Source organism: Lutra lutra, chromosome 1 (assembly GCF_902655055.1).
Source record: "Lutra lutra chromosome 1, mLutLut1.2, whole genome shotgun sequence".
In the NCBI taxonomy this organism is placed as follows: Eukaryota; Metazoa; Chordata; class Mammalia; order Carnivora; family Mustelidae; genus Lutra; species Lutra lutra.
In genome coordinates, this window is record NC_062278.1 from 50,838,693 (window position 1) to 50,849,213 (window position 10,521).

The following is a 10,521-nucleotide window of genomic DNA, read 5'->3' on the forward strand; positions in this document are numbered from 1 at the left end:
CATGGTAGTTATAGAAAGGAAGGGACAGATGGAAGAGACAAAAGAACAAACATATATAATTAGTGGCTGGACTGGAGGAAGAGTCCCTGATGGTTGTCATGGATAATTCTAAGTTTTCTGGAAATTTCTGGGAAATTTGACTTGCTTGCACAGTAAAAATTAAAATTCTAAGTTCTTAATGGAAAATTTCAGAATCCTATACTTCCAGTCTCCTACCCTGCCCTAAAACAAAAGACTCCTTTAAATTTCTCATTGTCTACATTGGAGGCGCCCCTTCTTTGTTGTTCTCTAAGCATCAGGCTTGTGTGTCATTTGCCATAACTTGTCTGCTCCCCTCATATGTGATGGTGACAAGGACATGCTAGTTCTCATGAACCCTTTGGTTAGTTGGACTCTCAGGGCAATTTTCTGGTTTTGGCAGTATTGCCTGTTCTCAGCAAGAGATGGAAGGAAGACCCCTGGGATTCCTGTGGGACTGAAGATAGATATTGTTCTCAGCATTCAAATTTGCTTTGAATGGGCACTCTTCACACCCCTTCATCAGGGACAGCTTAAGTGGTGTTGGGAACCAAAAAGTTGATTGGATTCTCCCCCAATCTATTGTTTAGACTCCAGCCTATTAAAAATGTTTTAAGGGGCACCTGGGTGGCTCAGTGGGTTAAAGCCTCTGCCTTCAGCTCAGGTCATGATCCCAGGATCCTGGGATCGAGCTCCACATCGGGCTCTCTGCTCAGTGGGGATCCTGCTTCCTCCTCTCTCTCTGCCTGCATCTCTGCCTGCTTGTGATCTCTGTCAAATAAATAAATAAAATCTTTAAAAAAATGTTTTAGGAGGTGTATTTGGCACATTTCTGAAATAACTTGAAATTTGAAGTAAATGAACAGGAACAAGGACAGTTTTGGTCAATTTTCTGAGAGAGTGTTTAGCACCCCTGTAGTTGGCCCTTCTTCTTCATCAGTTTCCTCATGCTGGCCACTGCTTGGAACTCTTTGCAGGGGACCTCACTGGATTGGGCTTCAGAAGTCCTGTGGCTAAGTTTTCCTTCCTTAGACCCAGTATCAGACTGTCATGTTCCTAGAGGTCTGAAAATAATTGGTGTTTTAATAAGTAATAATGATAGGTAGATAGATAGGTATATGTGGTTTATTAAGTACCTGGCATTGTGCTTTTCACATGGTATCTCATTCAATCCTTATACCAATCTTAGGAGACAAGGGTTATTGTCCCTCTTTACAAATAGGGAGAGGATTATAATATACATGTGAAGTAACAGGATTTCAATTTCTTAATTCCCTAGAGTGATTTCTCATGAGGGTTTCAGGAATCAAGACAAACTCTCAGAGGCTCTATCTCTGATAAAGTCTTCATCCCCGTGAGACTTTATTCTCTTAAACTTGCTTTTTAATGAAGTAACCTCTTTGCAAAGGTCTCTTTAGCAGAGAGAAACCACATGTCCTAGTTCAAGTTGTTCTTTGAAATCTCACAATCTGTATATATATATTTTTCATAATATGGGGGCAGGTGAGCTGTTTATCTTAAAAAAAGTTGAAACTTTTTTTTTAAAACCCAAATCCTTACCACCTCTCAGTAAAAGTTATTTAATTTTATGGGTTGGGTGAAAAAGAATGAAGCAGCAGTGTGGTCTGTAAAAATATTTGCCATCTTCATCTTTTCGGTTTCCTGATTCTGGGTAACTCTGGTTGTTTGTCATATTTCTCTGTACCTGCACAAGCACAGAGCCCCTTTTACTCACAGGGCCCCATCAAAGTGGTGACGTGGCTAAATATTGAAAACAAGCACACCTGCAGTGATGCTAGCATGTTTTTTTTTTCCAGTCTTTTCTCTGCCTTTTACAAACAATATAATAAAATGCAAATAAGATGAACTTTCCCTTTCCCCTAAATCAAGAAGGAATCTTCAGACACACTTTTGTATGATTTAAAGTAAATGTGATTTTCAGATTTTCAGTCTCATGGTATTGGCATTTCCTGTTATATCTTTAATCCTAGAACAGAGGCTTTTAGGAGTAGAGGGGAATGGTCTCTGGTTAAAGCTGTTTCAGATTAAGGACACTTGATAGTGAAGTGATGAGGGCGCAGAAGGAAGAAATTTGGATAGGGTGAGCATGATATCCTTCCTCTTCTCTCTAAAGCAGATAGACTTCATGAGGAAGAAACTTGAAGGTAGATGTTTCTTTACTTACTTTTTCCTTTGGTGGATTTTAGGCAGCTCTTCTCTGTCAGACGATACTAAAGCCCCCTGCCCCCCCTTTTTTCCTACCTAGTGAAAGGCAAAGAATGAGGTTTAAAGGAAATAAAACTATACTCTGTTCCTGGTTTGTTGATCTGGGCAAGGTCCTTACCACTTAGGGCCCTCAAAGGATAGAGGGACTTGTTCCTGCCACAATTCTGATAAGGGTTTGCAGAATGAATCAAAGTATACAAAGTACATTAATTGAATAATGAATTTTTAAGGAACGTTTTTAACATATAAAGTATTATTAAAAGTTCAAGAGAAAGTTTTTTTTATTTTTAAACAAATATTAAAACTCAGTGCTGGTTACGTGGACTAGCCTGGATTTGAAAAAGTCTCTTGAAATTCAATTATTTTTTCCCTCAGATTATAAAAAACACTTAAGTGCAATAGAGAACAAGCTCTTTTCTCCATTTCACCCTACCCCCATTGCACAGAGGTAGCAGAGAATAGCACCAAAATGGCAGTGATAAGCATGATGGTTTGTTTGGGGGTGCCAATAGGAAGCTTGTATTCTTATGCTCTCCACCCTATGATTACTCCATCAGGAAGCTCACTGTTATGTTCTTGCCTAGTCAGGCCTCCTTACTTCTTATCTTCTGGCTGGACTATGAGTTTTATGCCAGGTTGGAGCTTCACATCTCTTTGGATCATGTGAAAAAGGAATCCCATGTAATTGCCATTGAACCTTTCTTCAGGTTCATTGAATTTGCTGAGACCTGAGGGCTCCCTCATACAGGGGACTATCATGAGCAAATCTATTATGATCTCGTCCTTGTGTTTCATGATCACAGCTCACTGCTCATCACTCATTTCCTAAAGTGCATCTTTCCCTTTACCCAACAAAACAAACTGGCTTATCATTCCTACAGCAAAGTCTACTGTCAATTCTTTGATATTTTCACAGTTTCTAATTAGCTTTTCAGTGTCTTAAATAAGTCCCTCTCAAATGTGAGTGGACAGTCAGAGATCCCCAGATATTTGAGGAAAAAATAACATGAAATGAACACAGAGGAAGCAAGGACAATGTAGGAAATAAAAAAGAAAAGACCAAACAGATTCTTAGATAAGAGAAGATAATAAATCCATGAACAGAACAGGGTACAATAAAAGTGATTTTAAGAAAATAATAAAAGCCTTATCTATAAAAATTATGACAACTAAAAGAAAAAATTAAACCAAAGGGTTTAATTCACAGAAAACTTGAGTAAATGTCACAAACTGAGTTGTGTCCTCCTGCCAAATTTAAATGTTGAAGCCTCAGGATCTGTCTGTATTTGAAGATATGGCTTTATTTTTTTTTAAGATTTTATTTATTTATTTGACAGAGAGATCACAAGCAGGCAGAGAGGCAGGCAGAGAGAGAGGAGGAAGCAGGCTCCCTGCTGAGCAGAGAGCCCGATGCGGGGCTCGATCCCAGGACCCTGAGATCATGACCTGAGCTGAAGGCAGCGGCTTAACCCACTGAGCCACCCAGGCGCCCCTGAAGATATGGCTTTAAAGAGTAATTAAGTTAAAGGAGGCTCTTAGGATGTGCTCTAATTCAATATGACTGGTGTCCATATGAGATGAGATTAGAACACAGACACCAGGGTGTGTGTGTATAGAGTGACAGCCCTGGGAAGTGGCATCTATAGGTTGGCCATCTGCAAGCCAAGAACAGAGGTCTCAGAGGAAACCAACCCTACAGAAACTTGCCCTTGGAATTCCAGACTCCAGAATTTTGAGGAAATAAGTTTCCACTGTTTGAATCACACATTCTGTGGCATTTTGTTATGGCAGCCCCAGCAAGCTAATATAGTAAATTTCCCAGAAAAAAGAATAACAACAACAAAACCCAAATGAAGAATCCACATTAAGAAGATGGAAAGCATGGGACAACAGAAGAAATTAGACAATTCAAGTGGTTCAAGATCTCAAAAAGAAAAACAGACACATGGAACAAAAAACAGTATAGAAGAAATAATATAGGAAAATAAGATTAAAAAGTTCTGCCAAAGTTGGGTATTCATCCTTGTTGATGGCTGAGTAATATTCCATTATATGAACCACATCTTCTTTACCCATTCATCTGTTGAAGGGTGTTTTGGCTCTTTCTACAGTTTGGCTATTGTGGACATTGCTTCTATGAACATTGGGGTACCTATGGCCTTTCTTTTCACTATATCTGTACATCTGTATCTTTGGGGTAAATGCCCAGTAGTACAATTGCCCAGTTGTAGGGTAGCTCTATGATGGGACTGGAGAAGATTATGCTGAGTGAAATAAGTCAAACAGAGAAAGCCAATTATCATATGGTTTCACTTATTGTGGAACATAAGGAATAATATGGAGGGCATTAGGAGAAGGAAAGGAAAAGTTAATTGGGAGAAATCAGAGGGGGAGATGAACCATGAGAGACTGTGGATTCAGAGAAGCAAACTGAGGATTTTAGAGAGGAGGGGAGTGGGGAACAGGTGGCCCTGGTGGTGGGTATTAAGGAGGGCATGTAGCGCATGGAGCACTGGGTGTTGTACATAAACAACGAATCCTGGAACACTACATCAAAAACTAATGATGTATTTTATGGTGACTAACATAACACAGTAAAAAGAAAAAGTTCTGCCAAGGGCCTGAAATAACAATGAAAACAAACTACATACCAAATCACGTCATTGTGAAATTTCAGAATCCTGGGAATAAAGAGAAGATCTTAAAATCTACCAGAGAATATAAGAAAGAAAAAGAAAGGTCAAAAGTTAATCATATGTGCAATGAGACAGAAACCAGAATGATGTTGGATTTCTCAAGAAGAGAATGTATACGTGAATAATGGCAGATATCTTAGGAAACTTCAAGGGACTTTTCTGCAGATATAAGAATGACTTATTTTTTGTTAAGCACCATTGTGGCTTAGTAGATTGTGGCATATTCTGCATCAATGCTCAACAAATGTTAAAAGAAAATAAGAGGAATGGCAAAATTTGATGTGTGACAGCGGGCTTTATTGGCACCAAAGAGTTATATCATTGTTTTGCTCAGAAGATATTTGGATAACTGGATTGTGTTTTTTTTCTTTAAATTGAAGTATAATTAATATACTGTGTTACATTAGTTTCAGGTGTATAATATAATGATTCAACAATTTAATAAATTTCTCAGTGTTCATCAAGATAAGTGTATTCTTACTTTCCTTTATTTATTTCACACTCCACGCCCACTTCCCCTCTGTAACCACCAGTTTGTTTTCAGTATTTGAGTCTATTTTTGTTTGTCTTTTTTTCTTTGTTCATCTGTTTTGTTTCTTAAATTCCACATATGAGTGAAATCATATGGTATTTTTCTCTCTCTGACTTACTTCACTGCAACACTTATTAATACGTTTTAGGTCCATCCATGTTGTTAATGAATGGAAAAATTCCATTTTTTTATGGCTGAGTAATATTACATCACACACACACACACACACACACACACACCTTTATCCATTCATTTATTGATGGGCACTTGGGTTGCTTCCATACCTTGTTTATTGTAAATAATGCTGCAGTAAACATAGGGGTGCATACATCTTTTCAAATTTGTGTTTTTTCTTCTTTGGGTAAATGCCCAGGAGTGAAATTTATGGGTCATATGGTATTTCTATTTTTCATTTTTGAGAAAACTTCATGTTTTCCACAGTGGCTATATGAGTATACATTCCCACCCACAGAGCACAAAGATTCCTTTTTCTCCACATCTTCTCTAACACTTGTTATTGCTCATCTTTTTGATTTTAGACATTCTGACAGATGTGAGCTGATAACTCATTGTGGTCTTGATTTGCATTTCTCTGATGATGAATTATGCAGAACATCTTTTCATGGGCCTGTTGACCATCTGTATATCTTCTTTGGAAAAATGTATATTCAGGCCTTCTGCACATTTTATATTGGATTGTTTTTTTAGGGGGGGTTGTTGTATACATTCTTTATATATTTTGGATATTACCCCTAATCAGATATATGATTTGCAAATATCTTCTCCCATTCCATAGGTTACTTTTTCATTTTTGTGGTTTCCTTTGCTGTGCAAATCCTTTTTATTTTGGTGTAGTCCCAACAGTTTATTTTTGCTTTTGTTTCCCTTGCCTGAGAAGACATAGCTACAAAAATGTTTCTATGGTTGATGTCAAAGAAATTACTACCTATGTTTTCTTCTAGAAGTTTTATGGTTTCAGGTCTCACATTTAGATCTTTAATCCATTTTGAGTTTATTTTTGTGTATGGCTTAAGGTAGTGGTCTAGTTTCATTCTTTTGCATGTAGCTGTCTACTTTTCCTAGCACCATTTGTTGAAGAGACTGTGTATTCTTGCTTCCTTTGCTGTAGATTGACCATGTAAGTGTGGGTTTATTTCAGGACTTTCTATGTTCTATTAATCTGTGTCTATTTTTGTGCCAGTACCATACTATTTTGATTATTGCAGCTTTGTAATATATCTTGAAATCTGAGATTGTGATACCTCCAGCTTTGATATTCTTTTTCAAAATTGCTTTGGCTATTTGGGGTCTTTGAGGGTTCCATAAAAATTTTAGGTTATTGTTCTAGCTCTGTAAAAAATGCTGCTGATATTTTGATAGGGAATACATTAAATTTGTAGGTTGCTTTGGGTAGGATGGAAATTGCAATAATATTTGTTTTCCCAATCCATGAGCATAGAATATATCTCCATTTCTTTGTGTCATCTTCAGTTTCTTTCATCGATGTCTTATAGTTTCCAGAGTACGTCCTTCACATACTTGGTTAAGGCTATTCCTAGGTATTTATTATTATATTATTTTATAATTATTATATAATTGTAAGTGGCATTGTTTTCTTAATTTCTCTTTCTGCTACTTCATTATCAGTGTATAGCAATGCAATGGATTTCTGTAATTTATTTTGTATTCTGTGGCCTTACTGAATCATTTATCAGTTCTAGTAGTTTTTGGTGGTCTTTCTAGGTCAATATATATGTATCTTACTCATTTTTGAATAGATGCATCATCTTTCGTATAACTGATATCCCATAATTTATTCAAGCATTTACTTATTGTTAGATATTATATCCGGAGTTCCATAACATGTCCCTCAGGCCACTTCTGGTTTCAGCCTCACCTGAAGTGGACGATTCCATGCAAATGCAGAACCAGCCTAAGTTGATAGCATGTTGCTTCAAGTGTGTGCCTTGAGTTTCTTTGCTATTTTTTCTTTTTTTTCTTTCTGGAGCTTCGCTAATGGTCATGCTCCCATGTCCAACTTCAGTGGACAGTTTTGTAAGTTATTCAGGTGGCAGAATAAAGGGCTTATTGCTCTCAGAGGTGATCACATTCTACTCTTATGTTGGCTTTCAGTCTCCTTTTTCTCCCTGTTTCCTCATTTCTGTTTCTAGAATCACCTTCCAAGTAAACTGGGGGCACATAAATCCTCTCAGATGACAAACACACCGATGATTTTTATTGTTATGAAAGAGTGTTCCTTGAATACTGGGTATTTACCCAAAGAATGTGAAAACACTAATTGGAAGGGATATATGCACCCCTACATTTATTTATTTACAATAGCTAAATTATGGAAGCAACCAAAGTGTCCACCAATAGATGAATGGATAGAGAAAATGTGATAGGTGAATGGATAAAGAAAATAATGGAACATTATTCAGCCATAAAAAAAGAATGAAATCTTGCCATTTGTAATACACAGATGGTTCTAAAGATATAAAACTAAGCAAAATAAGCCAGTCAGAGAAAGACAAATACCACACTTCAATCATATGAGGAATTTAAGAAACAAAACAAATAAACAAAGGAAAGTAAAAAGAGACAAACAGAAAAACAGACTCTTAACTACAGAGAACAAACAGGGTTTCCAGTGGGGAGGTGGATGGAAGAATGGGTGAGATAGGTGAAGGAATTACTAGTAGACTTATCTTGATAAGCACTGGGTATAATAGAATTGTTGAATCACTATATTGTATACCTGAAGCTAGTACAACACTATGTTAACTACATTGGAATTAAAATTTAAAAAATTAGTAAATTTCAACAATAATAATAATAATAATAATAATACCACCTCAGTGCCTGGCCCCAAAAAACCAAAACAATAACAAAACAAGAAAATCCATGCTGCTTGAAAAATTCCTTAAAAAATTTTATAACAGTGTTTTTTCAAATTCAAAGCATCAGATTCCCAAAATGAAACCTATTGTCAGATTGTATTTCCAAAGGCTTTAGCAGATCACAGGCCCATCAGCCACACTTGCATATATGCTAACCAGCAGGGGTATTATTACCCCATGAATTTTGCCACTCTAATTTGAACAGAATGATGTATCACATTGCTATATTTTTCCTTTAGGTGACATTAGATGAACATCTTTACATCTTTTCATGTTCTTAGGATTTTTTTTTTTAATTTCAACCCCTGCAATAAAAATAAATTAAAGCTATATAATTGAGGAGCCATAGTAAAAATATTCAAAAATAACTTAGACAAAGGTTTGTTTAACCATATATGAGGGAAGATATAAATAAAAATGGACAGATTTGACCACATTAAAATTGTCTTTTAAATTTTTGGTTGAGTAAATGATACTGAGAGAATTTTTATTTTTAAAGATTTTATTTATTTATTTGACAGAGAAAGAGAGTGATCACAAGCAGGCAGAGAGGCAGGCAGAGAGAGAGGGGGAAGCAGGCTTCCCATTGAGCAGACAGCCTGATGTGGGGCTTGATCCCAGGACCCTGAGACCAGGGCCTGAGCCTAAGACAGGGCTCAACCCACTGAGCGACCCAGGTACCCCGATACTGAGAGAATTTTAATAAAAAAACTGCCCACAAGTGTCAAAAGACAAATATGGATTGGCAAAAATAGCCACAAAACTTTTAACAGATACTACCAATTGATAGGAGAAAGTCAAAGTACCTTAGAGAAAAATAGCCGAAGAATAAAAACAGGGGAAACACCATGATATCTTCCCTGCTATTAGCAATGTAATTTTACAAGTTTTTTTTTATTTCAAGTTTTTATTTAAATTTCAGTTAACATATACTGTAATATTAGTTTCAGGAGTAGAATTAAGTGATTCATCACTTACATATAACACCCAGTGCTCATCCCAAGTGGTCTCCTTAATATCCATCACTCATTTAGTCCATCCCCATCACCCTCCCCTCCAATAACCCTCAGTTTGTTCTCTATAGTTAAGAGTCTCTTTTACGGTTTACTTCTCTCCTTTCAACCCTCAACCCCGTGTTCATCTCTTTCATTTTTTTGGGGGGTGTACTGATTTCTCATGCTTATTCAATTTAAAATCTTGCTCTTTTTTTCTGAGATAGTGTTTCTACTTTTATGAAAAATTGATTTTTTTAGCTTTATGAAGATCTTTTCTTGTTTTGAATTTTTATTTAAATTCTAGTTAGTTAACAAATAGTGTAATACAGGTTTCAGGAGTAGAATTTCATGATTTATCACATACATATAATATCTAGTGCTCAGCACAAGGCCCTCCTTAATCCCCATCACCCTTTTATCCCATTTATTCCTCCAGCAACTCTCAGTTTTTTCTCTATAGTTCAGAGTCTCTTATGGTATGCTTCCCTCTGTTTTTTTCCCCCTTCTCCTATGGTTATCTGCTTTGTTTCTTAAATTCCACATTTGAGTGAGTTCATATGGTATTTATCTTTCTCTGACTGATTTACTTTGTTTAGCGTAATATACTCCAGCTCCATCCACATTGTTGTAAATGGCAAGATTTTATTCTTTTGTATGGCTGATAGATCTATCTATCTATCAGCCATACAAAAGAATATAGATATAGATATAGATATATAGATAAATATATAGATATATTACAACTTCTGTATCCATTCATCAGTCGATGGACAACTGGGCTCTATCCATAATTTGGCTACAGTAAATAACGCTGCTATAAATATTGGGGTTCCTGTGCCCCTTTGAATCAGTATTTTGTATCCTTTGGGTAAATACCTAATAGTGTAATTAGTGGGTCATAGAGTAGTTCTATTTTTAACTTAAAAAAAAGATTTTATTTATTTGAGAGAGAGAGTGTGTGCACATAGGAGCAGGGGGGAGGGGCAGAGGATGAAGTAGAAATAGGCTCCCTGCTGAGCAGAGAGCCTGATGCAGGGCTTCATTCCAGGACCCTGGGATCATGACCTGAACCTAAGGCAGATGCTTAACCAACTGAGCCACCCATGCAACCCCCTCTGTGCTGTTTTCCAGAATTGCTGCACCATTTTGCATTT